The sequence below is a fragment of the Neovison vison genome, chromosome 11 (assembly GCF_020171115.1).
Source record: "Neovison vison isolate M4711 chromosome 11, ASM_NN_V1, whole genome shotgun sequence".
Taxonomy (NCBI): Eukaryota; Metazoa; Chordata; class Mammalia; order Carnivora; family Mustelidae; genus Neogale; species Neogale vison.
In genome coordinates, this window is record NC_058101.1 from 200233526 (window position 1) to 200247104 (window position 13579).

The following is a 13579-nucleotide window of genomic DNA, read 5'->3' on the forward strand; positions in this document are numbered from 1 at the left end:
AAATAAATTGAAGTCGATACGCTAAGATCCTGCATATGTGTGTGTGTGTGTGTGTGTGTATTTCCTTCCTTGCAATGTCTCATTCTCTCTGTAATAAAATAATCTCAGCACTCAGTACTTCCCTCTGATGACAGCAACACGGCGAGCCCTCTACAACTTTCCCAGCGCAGAGCTATTTCTACCCTGACGCACTGATCCGCAAGCATCTGCCATCTCCTTAGGCAGCTGCTGTAATTCCCAACCACGTTCCCCTCCCTCACCAATCATCAGGCTAAAAGTAAGAAATACGAGAGTTTGAAGAAAGGCAAACACATATATTTAATGGCATTAACAATCACTGGAGGAGAAGTGGACCTCGCTACTGTGTTTTCCTGGATCCAGTGACTCTGTTAGTGAGCTGGGTTTCTCATATGATTTTTGAAAGTCTCCTTCAAATGTTTTCCAGTTCTTTCTCCATTTGCTCTGACTTACAGGCACGTGAACGCCAGCGAGGGCGGTCTTCTCCCCACCTGTCCCTCCTGTACTCCATCCCCCTTTCCACCAGTGCAGGTCCTGGAGGTCACTGCCCAACAGAGCTGGGCCAGGCACTGGCTTGGTCAGTCGACAGCCCCAGCCACCGTGCAGCTCAGACACATGGGCTTGCTCCGTTTCTGCTAGGGAACAGGCAGCAAGTGCATCTGCGGGAACCCTCCTGCCTGCTGCGTGCTCAGCGAGGAGTCCCAGAATATCAGACACAATTATATCCAAATGTAAGTACAAAAAGTCACTTTGACTCGAATATAAATGATCCTTGCTGCCCTGTCGTGTTACTCAGTCTCCTGCCCCCCATTAACGGCGATAATGGAGCGATGACGCTGCATGTGCTTCAGGACCAGTATGACGAATGGTGTATTTACCTATCCCGCTCTGAAGCGCCCCACACCAAGGGGAGGTTTTCTCCTTGCCATTATCATCGCCGTCTTCCAGTGCCCAGGCATTCAAAGTCACCGTGCTTGCAAGGTCTGGAGAAGGAAACTATTACAGAATCTCCAGGCGCGGCCAGCACTTAACCGCTGTTGTCTTGTGGGCGCGGTTGTCAGCCCTCGTTAATAAGAATTAAGAATTAATGCTACTGAATGACAGAGAAGTAATGTAAACGGCTGCTCTTTCCTTTCTGAGATCGCGTATCATTGATATTCCTCTCACCTCTCCTAATGTTACTCTATAGGCTTCCTTGATCAGGATAGGAGATGGAGAGTGTCGAGTTTGTGATTTTTTTTCTATTAAATCATTTATTTCAAGGGCTACCATGAAAATGAGGAGCCAAAATAATCAGCCAGAAATGGAGCTGAATTAGAGAAGAGAGAACTGATTTAGGGGAAGAAAAAAAAAATCCATTCTTATATCTAACAGCGCAATTCTAAAAAGTACATTTGCAGCATTTGGCCTATCCTGCATTAAATTCACCCAAAAGCTATAAAATGTATAATTAATGATCCGACCCTATGTGGAGCACACTGACACCTTCACTAACTTAAATCTATACCGTGTAGGTGAAAGTAAACAGCATAAGTTCTATGTATAATTAGCATACGAGACCACTCCGAAGAAAAACATACAAAAAGTGAAATGTCACATTTTCTTTTCTCTCGTATTTTATATTTTGAGAATTTTAAAAGCACTAACTGCAGTAACACTTGGAGAAAGTCATGCCTGATGGGACAGCTTTTTTTTTTTTTTATGTTTATTAAAAGAAAAAGAGCCTTTGTTAATGTGCCTTCCTTATTACTTTAATTTTGTGTTGGCAGATCCCCACTCTCAGACCCCTGTAGACTTGCTGGTCCTGGAAGAAAGCTTTCTTCTTCGGTCCCCTGAGTAGGCTGGTGACAACTCAAAACACGCAGGTAGAGCTCACACGCGAGTCGTTTCGGAGCCAGTTTTCTGCAGTGGCAAAGATGTGCGGGCAGGTTCATTTGCTCAGCTCCTTCCAAGGAGGCTTTCCTACCGAGCCACTCACCCCACTTGCGTGAAACACTAGAGATTATTAAGGAATTCTTTTGGGAGATAATTTCATTTTCATCTTGTTTCACTTCCCCTTAGCCTTCCGAAAGCCGTATTTACATGCTCTCGACTCCCGTTGAGAACAAGAAAACATACATAATTCGGAAAGACAATCAATTCTCATTTCTTTGGCAAAGCAAATCACCTGTTTTCCACCATTCAGGTCAGACCAAAATTAAAAGCACTTGGACAGCCTAATAAATACCGGAGCAGTGGACGATGACAAAACTGTTACACGGAAAAGAAAGAAAGTTGAGTGAAGAGAGTGTGTCCCGAGACAGGCCTGCCCTTAAATATATTAGTGGTATTAAAGATTTGTGGTTATTCAATATTCAATACACGTCCAGCTTTGGCCATGTTACAGTTGAAGAAACGAAGGCCCATAGCTTGCCCAAGTTACATAATGGGCAAAAGAAGAAGCGAGAATTCAAGCTCAGGTCTGGGTTCAAATCTTCATATCATGTATATAGGATATATTGAGAAACAACTAGCATGATGTACAGCACTTGTTCTTGGTCAGTATATTTCTAGCTGCTAGAAATCAGAGAAGATCTATATATTATATTTATCTAGATTCTACATAAAATTCACATTCATATCTAGAATTTAAAGAAAAATAGCTCATAAGAGAAAACTTAACATTTCCTCCTTATGGTAATTTAATTTTAACAGGCAGTGATTAGACATCACCCCTTTTCTGGCTTTAAGTACAAAAGGAAAACAACAATTGTGAAGAACTTTTGAAACTTGGGAGAAAGGGGAAAGACCCACCCCAAATGCTACCATTATTAAATCAAAAACAATCACAGAAAACTGTGATGAAATTGTGACATTAAGTTGTACAAAGCGTGCTAAATACTTGGTGTTCTTGGTCAGTAGTCGCAAACAGGAGGCTATCCACTGTGCCCATCGGAAACCAAGCTTCCCACATTCTTGTGTGTGTGTGTGTGTGTGTGTGTGCCCGTGCACACACACCAAACAAAAGAGCAAAGAAACCTCACTGCACCTGCACCAATGCATAAGGTTAGAAATCCAAAGATCCAGATTATAATGAAACTCCCCCACTGCCCAGCAAGGGGACCTCCCTATGTAAACTCCCTGGTGAACTGAGCACATTGTAACACCAACGCCCACACACTCAGATGTCAATGAAGGTTAACTCATAGCAGCATTTTGTAATTATAAAAAGTGTTCAAATGTGATTATTATTGTCACAGATGTTAAGTATTTCTGAGATTTCTGCTACAAGGTTGTTGCTGAAGCAGCTGACTGCCAGGAGGAATGCCTTTGCCCGTTAAGCCACATACCCATGATAGTCTGCCTCCGGGTGGAGTGGGTTTTCGTGATTGACTGGATGATTGCCCTGCATGGGTGGTAACGTAACTTTATTTTTGCATTTTGAGAAATTATTTTTTTAAAGATTTTATTTATTTATTTGACAGACAGAGATCACAAGTAGGCAGAGAGGCAGGCAGAGAGAGAGAGAGAGAGAGAGGAGGAAGCAGGCTCCCTGCTGAGCAGACAGCCCTATGCAGGGCTTGATCCCCTGGGATCATGACCTGAGCCGAAGGCAGAGGCCTTAACCCACGGAGCCACCCAGGCGCCCCGCATTTTGAGAAATTATTTATAAAGGATGCTTCTCATATAGAAAGTATATAATGAGATGAAAGCACATACTTCAAATTCATGAGAGGTACAATAACACCTTAAATACTAATAAGGGCAAAACTTTAAAAAAAAGTCGGGTAGAAGGGGAAATGTGTAAGTAAAAAATATTTTGTGGAAACAGATGGGAAATCTAAAATAGCACCATTTTAATAATCATAATAATTATATATATATATTTTCTTGTCAGATTTTGGAATGAGTATCTTTAATTAAAAGTAAACCACCACCAGTGACTCTGTTTTTATTTTGTTTTCTTTCCTAAAAAAAAAAAAAAAATTCGTTCTTTCTTTCTCCCTCCCAAAGAGGCTGTAAATAGTTCCATCCAACAATTCTATTGGATTTCAATTCTTTCTGATTTAACACTAAGTGCTCTAAGTTAGGGAATTTTTTTTGTATTTAATCTGCATATCGGTGTTTTCAACCCATTTCCTACCTTCCAATGCCATCCAATCATAATGACTTTTTAAGCTACTTAAAAGTAATTCGAAGGTTTTAAAACTTCCCCCATCCCCATCCTCATGAGAAGGCCAGAAAAGACGCGAGAATTCAGACTGAGCCATACTCCATCTCCTGGAAGCGCATCTCCCTAGCAGCAAGGAAAGACCAGAGGCATCAAGACATTTCTTCATTGAAGCAATCGTGCTCAGTCTGCAGTAAAGACCTTTCTGTGCCTCCCTCTCTGGTTATTCTTCACTCAGTTAGCATGAGAAGAACACATATCTTAGAAAAACTTCAGTTACCATAGGAAATGACTTAGCTCCCACACAAGAGAAAGCGAGCCCAGGGCTCTGGGAGAAATCCAGGCCATGAATGCAGTCTCCCGGCACCAGAGGGCAAGTCTACAGCCAGATGAAAGAAATCCCTTATTAACATACCAAACTCACAGATTATTTTCTTAAGTCCACGTTTTGGAAAAATTCAAAACTGCATTCAGGATCACTTTACATTTTAAATATGAAATTAGAGTTTCCACAGAACACCTGGCTCCCGGTTGCTATTTTCCATACAGCCTTCTGCGACCAAACATCTGCTTTTGTATTTTCATGATAGAAAAACAAGGCTTGGTAATGCAAACTTCGCTTCTGATTTTGCATCTCGAATTTTGCATCTTGAATTCGGCATCTCTATCAGGCTTAAATGTACCTACTGGCTCACTAAAATCACTTGAATGATTGTAAAGTTTGAGGGGTTTGTGTTTTGTCCCCTAGGCTTTTAGGTTCTACCTCCCATCCCTCATGCTGTTGTTAGCCCTTTGGAATTTAGAAGGATGTAATTTATGTTATGTGATATGGATCAAGATGTTTATTTCAGATGATTCCGAAGATCTGAGTAATCAAGATAAGTGAGAAACTGAGAATTTATTATGCTTTAGTTAACGTGTTTCTCTATTTTTCCATACTGAGTACTCTTTAGAACAGGACGCCCACGTTCACTCATGCTGTGTTCTTTAAAACTGTGCTAGGGACTGAGATCAGTTTACTATATGACCATTTTATATAAATAATTTTATTTGGAAACAAAAAAAAAATCTATGTAACAATTAAAAGTCAATAAACTAATGCTAGCACTCTGAGATTAATAAAATAAACAGCATATAATAAAATGAAAAATCCAGCCCCAGTTGCCTAATGGATAATAAAATGAAAAATCCAGTTTATTCAATTGGATTGGGAAAATCATCTTTTGGCAGGACGATTCTTGTAAAAAAAAAAAAAAACACAAACTAAAACCACTGTATTTTACTTAATTTTCAAGGAATTAAATATATGTAGACTACACTTAGGATGAAAATGAGCTTGACCATGATATCAACTCACTCTGATGCTTCAGAATGAATATTTAGGGCTTCGGGGTCATTGTGCTAAACACCAAACATCCCTATCAATTACTACAGAAATAGAAAGTTAAATTTGTCCTAGTATCAGGATATATTCCTCTAAAAATATTTCTGGGTATCCATTTCTGTGTTTACTATCTATCTCTTTTTCATAAAAGTGAAATGGGGGAAAAAAAGTGTGAATCTGATTTTTTCTTAGGGGCTGCACGGATTTTGGATAAATGTGTGAATCTGATTATTTCTTAGGGGCTGCATGGATTTTGGATAAATGGAAATTGGCTTCCTAGTGAAAGCATACACCTGAAGTCTCCCCATCCTGTGTGTGGCTTTGCTTGGTTCACGTGCTTCATTCAATGGCCATAAAGGAACACACATTTTAGATGAGAGTTTTCTGAGGGCTTGTTGACGATTGGCTTGCAGCCAAAGCACTTACCCTGCTATTCAGGATATATTGTAGAAAACCATATAACTGCACCTAAGAGTCTTTAATTGCTAATTGTTCCTAATAACTGTTTAGTATATAATGCAAACAATAATACATGATGTCAGTTTGAATTTCAAGGTTGTTATTCAATCCCAAGTTTCTGCTGTGTTATGTTCTCTTCCTGTGGTTAATGATGTCTGAAAAGCCCTCCGTAGAGTCCCCATCCTGGCTTTGGGTACGGGGCAAGGTCTGCATTGAAAGAATAACAATAAAAAAAATAGAAAATAGAAGTTTGAGTAATAGCCTCCTCTGTGTCTGAGTACAATATTGAGTTCTGAATGGAATGAAATGAATGGCTACTTTTGTGCTTCCCATTACAATACACATCTCAGTAACCATTCGGAGATTAGCGGCACTACGGATTATCAGTGGAATTTGAAATCCTTTTCTCCATTTTCACCTGCATCCAGCATTCCGTTATGCTCGGGGAATCACTTTCTCTAGGTCTTATTCTTAAAGGGCTGAGACAAGCTTTCATTACTTCTGAGGAACTCTCTCGCACAGATGCTCATTGATCCATTCTCCTTCTACTGGCTTTAGCAGGAACATGGAAGCCTTCTTGTAATAGGCAACGGAATAAATGCGATGGGGTCCGGCTCTGGCTAGCTAATAGTCTTTCAAGTACTTCTCCCTCTGTTCTGTCTGTAATTTCAGTAAGATTTCCAGCACTTGGGGCTTAAATGTCCTCTAGCCCTTTAGAAGCTGGCATCTAATTGCCTCTTCATGTTGCCAAATGACTGAGTGTTTTCTTCATTGACTTGGTTTCTGCCAGATTCTGGAATAGACAGTAAGCAGGATAAGGGAGACTGGGGAAGTATAAAACTCACTCAGAGAAGGAAGAGAGCAGATCTGGGAGTCCAGGGAGTGAGTAAGGGGAGAATACAGAAAAGCCAAGAAAAAAAAAATTTAAAAACTGTAGATTGGGCAAAGGAGCAGGGAGGGAACCAAGACTAGAATGTCAGTAGAGGGAAAAGGTCTGCTTGTGTCTGAGAAATATCTAACAGAAGTATCTATGGTTTCAATCTGTATGTGTTGATCCATGCAAAACAATGTTTCCTCCTTCCCTGCCTCCTTTGGTCACTAAAAGCACAACAGCGTATTTGGTTCATCGCTCCCATTCCACATTACGTCTTACTATGTAAATTTTGATAGGTGACAAAATGGTCACAATCCCTCACTTTCCTTTGTCTCTGTGCCTTTTGCTTTGGGACTCAGGAGTGCTTCCCATGAGTGCATAAATGCTACTTCTCTTCCCCTTGAATCTGATCTGACTTATGGCTTGTTTTCGCCCATATAGTGTGGTGGAAGTGATGTTAGGACTTTCTTCCATGCTTCTACTGGCCCACTTGGAATCCTGCCCAGCTGTCCTATGAACAAGCCTGGCTAACCTGCTGGAGGATGAGAGACCATGTGGAGCAGAGATGATCTCTCCTAGCAGAGGTGATCGTAGACCAGCCAGCTGCCAGCCCACCTGGCTGCAGACTCAGGACGCATGAATGAATGCAATTTAACAGAGAAGAACTACCCAGCTGTGCCCAAATTCCTGACCAGTAGTAGCAAGGGTTAAATAAATATGTGTTAAGACACTAAGTTTTGGGGTGATTTATTATGCACCAAAGGCTAACTGTTGCAATAACCAACTTAAATTTCTTGGGTAGCTTAGTCATTTTTGCATAGTGATAAGTACATTAAGTATTAAATCTGTATTTGAAATTCACATTTTTCTTACAATCTCCTTATATAAATCTCCCAAGAACCTTATGCGAACACCTGGATATATTAATCATATTCATGATTCAAGATACAGAATGGTTTGAGAGATATTAATCTATAATTCCTACACTTAAAAAAAAAAAACTTCCATGAAAAGTATGTCTATGACACAGCATGAAGTCAATTATTCATTTATTTGTTCGATACAGAGAACCATTTTATGAAAGATAAGCCATTAGATCTTACATCCTAACAGGTGTTTTAAGACTCGGAATTTTGGAAAATGATACACACTTGAGGGAAAGAGTTATCAATATGGAAAATCAAGACAGAGGAGTTCTAACCCTACTGAGTTTCTACCAACCCCCATTCATAAAAGAACCGAAACTTCTGAGAGAAGTATTTGGGTTGTTCATCTCCTATAATACCACGCAGATCTATTTTCATCTCATCTGCATTCTTCATAGCACCTAAATAATTTCAGGACTCAATAACTACTCAAAAAATTATCAGTTCTACCAACAACAGGCAGTCAAGCAGTTTATTCATCATCAGAAAGGCTCTTGACTCCAATGGCTCTGGTAATATACAAAGATCGTAATGACATTACCTAATTCTGTCATGCACAATTAATTTAATTTTTTCCTCTATGATTAAAATGGAAATCACTCACAACTTAGAACTGCTGTTAAATAAAAGGCTACAAATTCCACCTGAATTCCAGAAATTATACCATAAACTTAGGAGCAGAAACTTGGTAGAGTTTCTTTCAGCTGGAAAAAAAAAATGTAGAAAAATTGGTTTTGAGTAGAAACAGTGATGTGAAATGGATAAAATCGTACTAAATTCCCAAAGTCTCTGTTTGCATAAGGATTTAGGCAGGAATGAGACAGCGACCTCATAGTGAGCAATCCAGTAACCCAGGAGAGGAAAGGCACTATTGGCAAACTTGTGGATGAGAACACCACAGAAGTACTGTGAGATTAGTAAGCGTTGGGGGCATTATTGAACCCACATGCCTGAGAAGGAAAGGGAGGGAGCAGTTGTGGAACCCCAGAAAAAACTGTTTTGAGAGGGCAACCTGTGGGGAGTCTTGGGGGTCCTTAAACAGCCAACACTGATCTGTCAAGAAGGATCCATTCTCCTTCCATCCTCGGTCAGTGCCACACATTGAGTAAACTCAGTAAGAAACCAATGGAGACGGTGTTCATCGATTACATTTATTCACTGCAGCTGCTTGAAACAATAAGCAGGTGAAGGAGAGTGGAGAGAGTCCGGAGGGACAGATGGGAAAGCTCCATCACACTTTCTTTACAAAAAATAGGAGCTGCGAAGACATTTTTAGGGGGCATGTAATTCTCTGAGAACAGTGGCGTATCTATATCTATGATAGTAGGGAACAACGATCATATAAGTTTTCATTTATAACTGTGGTGGGAAGAGAAGAATAAAATTATTGATTAGCAATGATTTGAAACATTAAAGTCAGAGTGGGATGCAAACTGACATCATCTCCGCTCAATTCTGAATGTTCTTCGTGTTTTCATGATCACTTATTTAGCTCATTGACATTTTTCTCAACATCGCTATGATTTTCTAAACTCATGATTACTAGAGTAGATTACTAGATTAGTAGATTACTAGAGTAGAACTATTTTTTTCTGTTATAGAAATCAATAGAATGATTCACACCCATGAAAGAGAACGAATCAAGCTGTTTTTGGTATCATTTTGGTTCTTCCTGTAATGAACTGCTAACCTTAGGCAAGTTGATAAAAAAATTTGTCCCCCAAACATGTTTTCATTCATATGGGGGAGATAATAATAGTTTCTCCTTCGTGGGGTTGCTATAAATATTAAGAGAATTCTTACAAGTGAAGCCTTTAAAACTGCATGGCACCTAGTAAGCACCTCCCCCCACCACCACCACCAATGTTACTTAGTGGTAGTAGGAAGAAGGAAACATTGCTTGCAAATTCTAGTATTTTTTTTTTCCCTTGTGAAGATCCAAGAGGGTCTTCGTATATCCTTCTACTTGGTAAGACTCTTAATGTGACTAGGCACTAGACATCATGAACTCCGTTCACTAAACCCTGAGCCAGCAGAAGCCAGACAGGCAATAAGCTTAAGAAAGAAAGACAAATCTGTTTAATCTGTAGCTTTACAGGATTTCCAGAGCAGATTTTACTACTTAGCACGGTTTGGCAAGCGGGATAGAACAATCCAGAGCCACGTGTGGAAGCTGACTTCCGCTGAAGCAGAGTTCACAGAGTACCTGATGTCTTTATTTAAAGTATCTACAAACAGTACATAGGCACACCCATTTGAAAATCTCAGAGTTAAAAATGTATTCCCAACCAGAACGCAGGATTTGGGTATTTTAAATTCGGAGTCGTGATGATTCCCTAGGTGTTCTGATAACCGATTCGACTTCATCTAAGCCCCCTCCCTCGGGTCAAGCTCCAGCCCAGCTCATTTCAGATGCTCTCTGACTCCTGCAGAACAAACATCCTCCTTGATAAAAATAGATTATTAGCTTTCTTTGTTTGCAGGTAATCAAACACTATAAGAAGTGAAAGAAATGTGCTAAAGACAGATAATCAGCTAATTAAAGTTTTCTTTCACCAAATAATAGAAGAAACTCAAAGAATATTGATTGAGGGAAAGAAATGAGGGTAAGTGAACAGGTACTTTATTGGAAATAGAACTCTCCATTTGAAGGCTATTGCCAGAACATTATCAACTTGGTTTTGGATCAGCTGTACTTCTCTCCAACATCAGAGGTAACTGAGAGTACTTTCTGGAATTCTCACTCAAGTATTAATGTGAATTTTTCTGTTCTGTGCAAGTCTCCTTTGAGCTGCCATCAATTCCTCCAAGAGAGAAACCCACACATCACCTCTGTACCCTGCTAATTTCTGTATTTCACCATCAACTCCATTACTGAAAAAATAATGCCTTTCATCTACTAAACGAATTTGATGAAACTAATAACTTTACTGTTCCCACTGTCAGCCATGGGTCTTTTTAGTCGTCTGAAGTCCCGACAGCACAGAGAAGAAGAGTAACACATTCTGATAGTTGGAAAGAAAGAGCAAAGGAAAATCAAAGTAACAACAGAGAAGTCACAGAAAAAGGGCCTGGGAGAGAGAGGTGGAGGCAGGGGAAGCTGGACACGGTGATGTGTGTATAAGTGTGGATAAATTCAGTCATCCCTGATCCTTGCTGAATAATAAGGAAACCTAAAGGAGCCCTCCCTCCTGCCACAGCAGTATTTTTCATATCGATTGCACGTACTACCAACAACTGACAGTTATAATGGCCATTGTATTTATATGCATGTCTAAATATTTAGTCAATCCTTTCAACAACCCTACAAGGTAGGTCGTATTGCCCCATTCTACAGAGAAGGAAACTGAGACATAGAGCAGTTAAATGGTTGGTTAAGGTCCTGCAATTCACTCCAAGGTATCAACTCCTTTTTTTTTTTTTTTTAAGATTTTTATTTATTTATTTGACACAGAGAGAGAGAGCAGCAGAGGGAGAGGGAGAAGCCAACCCTCCGAGGAGCAGGGAGGCCAACGCAGGACTCCATCCCAGGAATCATGGAATCATGATCCAAGCCTAAGGCAATGCTTAACCAAATGAGCCACCCAAGTGCCCCAGGGTATCCACTCTTAACTGTATTTTAAAGTTTGCATAAAAGTTATAACACAGGCGCCTGGGTGGCTCAGTGGGTTAAGCCGCTGCCTTCGGCTCAGGTCATGATCTCAGGGTCCTGGGATCGAGGCCCGCATCCGGCTCTCTGCTCAGCAGGGAGCCTGCTTCCTCCTCTCTCTCTCTGCCTGCCTCTCTGCCTGCTTGTGCAGATCTCTCTGTCAAATAAATAAATAAATAAAATCTTTAAAAAAAAAAAAAGTTATAACACATGTTGAATTCAGGTAGTGGCATTTGAGTGTTTCCCATGTTTTTGACCACTCGGAGTCTATGCTACAAAGAAAACACACACATGAATGCACATACATGAGCACATACGGAAGGCCCCCCCGGAAGACAACAACTTTTTTATCTTAGATGGAAATGTTGTGGGTTAACATCAGAGGGCATGAGAACCATCACAAAGTAACATATGAACACTATCAGCAGATTCCATGTCATGTCACCCTAAGAAAAGGAACACTCAGCATCAGGTTGAATTGTGTAGAAAATTACTGGAGCAGGTAAATTTTAAAACAAAATCTTGAAAAGATTCTAGAGGTAGTAATAAAGCTAAAACTGGGGAACTGGAAGGTCACAGGTAGAAGAGAGACCATGTAGCACGTATATTCGTAGGAGACATGCTCCTTCATGACCCAGCTTTCTCTCTTACTCATTCTTTAAATGTAAGTAAATAGGTTAACCCGTCTGAACCTCCATTTCCTCATCTGTAGTATGAAAATCCACATTACAATTAGGGTCATACTTACTTCATAGGGTTTGTCGTTGAGATTTAGTGATGGATATAAAGCCCTTAGAATCCCAACTGGAACAGCAGCTTGGTAAAGGAAATGCCGCCATTACCAGAGGAAGAAAACCATCGGCTTGGCTTACATGGGTTGATCTTCTTCAAATATGAAATGTACTGACCAGGAATAACTTGAAACACAAATTTATAGAGTCTTTGGAAACAAAGAACCACAAGGATCATCTCGTCCCAACACTCATCTGAGCTCTGAGTCCTTCCCTCTCATTCAGCAAACATTCATGGAGCATCTTCTATTGTATGAACCAGTCTTGTCCTGGAAGCTTGGGATACAAAGGCAGTTACATCCCAATAGCTATTGCCTTCATAGGCTTACAGTCTAGACACTTGTAAGCCGAAATCAAATCCTGAAAGACTTCCTGGAGGGGGTGGATTATCTACTGAGACTTGAATGATTATGAAGGTTTTAATGAGTGAAAGTGTGTTTGAGGCTGAAGAAACAATATAACAGTGTTGTTGGGAGAGTATCTTGGAAGTGCTAAGCAATGGACAGAAGACCAGGAAATCTGAAAGGAAGTGAAAAAGGAGGAAATAGACAAAAGAGGAGACAGAGAAATTATTGGGGGACTCCCCCTCTTCCTTTTAAGTCTCCCTAGGAATAGTGGCCATTTGTCCCAGATTACTTGGGACAGGTCTAAGTTATACTTACTGTCTTGGGATAGTTAGTTATGAAAATCACTCATTTTACTCCGCAAAGTGTCCTGGATTGAATGATAAATGATATGATCGCCCTACCTTTAGGGCACGCTAAAGGCTTGGGACTTGTTACCCTAAGGTGCTGAAGTGTTTTCTGGAGATTCTAAGGTTCAACTCATAAAATAATCACTATGGGCTGTAATGTGGCAAATAAATTGGGGCAGGGGCAATGGTGGATGAAAACATTCAGTGGTTCAGTTTAGATACCGGTTTGTAAAAAGGTAGATAGAAAAAATGGGCTTGAAAAATATTTACTGGATTCATGGGGCTTAGTGAGTAATTAAAGAGATAGGGGAGATTAAAAAAAAATTTTTTTTCACATTTTAGCCACTGACTATACTACTTGCCCATAGAAGAATATGAGAAGTGGAACGGGTTTGGGATAAGATCCTTGAGTCTGGGTTTGGATATGTGGATGAGCTATCAATAAGACTGTTTATTCTCCGGGGCTGGACATACTGATCACACATATTCTCTATATGCCCAATATGCAAAGGAGGTGCCCCAGCAAGTTGTAGATCTACATTAAAATGTCAACATAAGAATGCTAACCTTAGCCATGGAGGGAAGGAAATAATCCAAGTAGAGAGCAAGGAATGAGATAGAAAGATGATTAAGA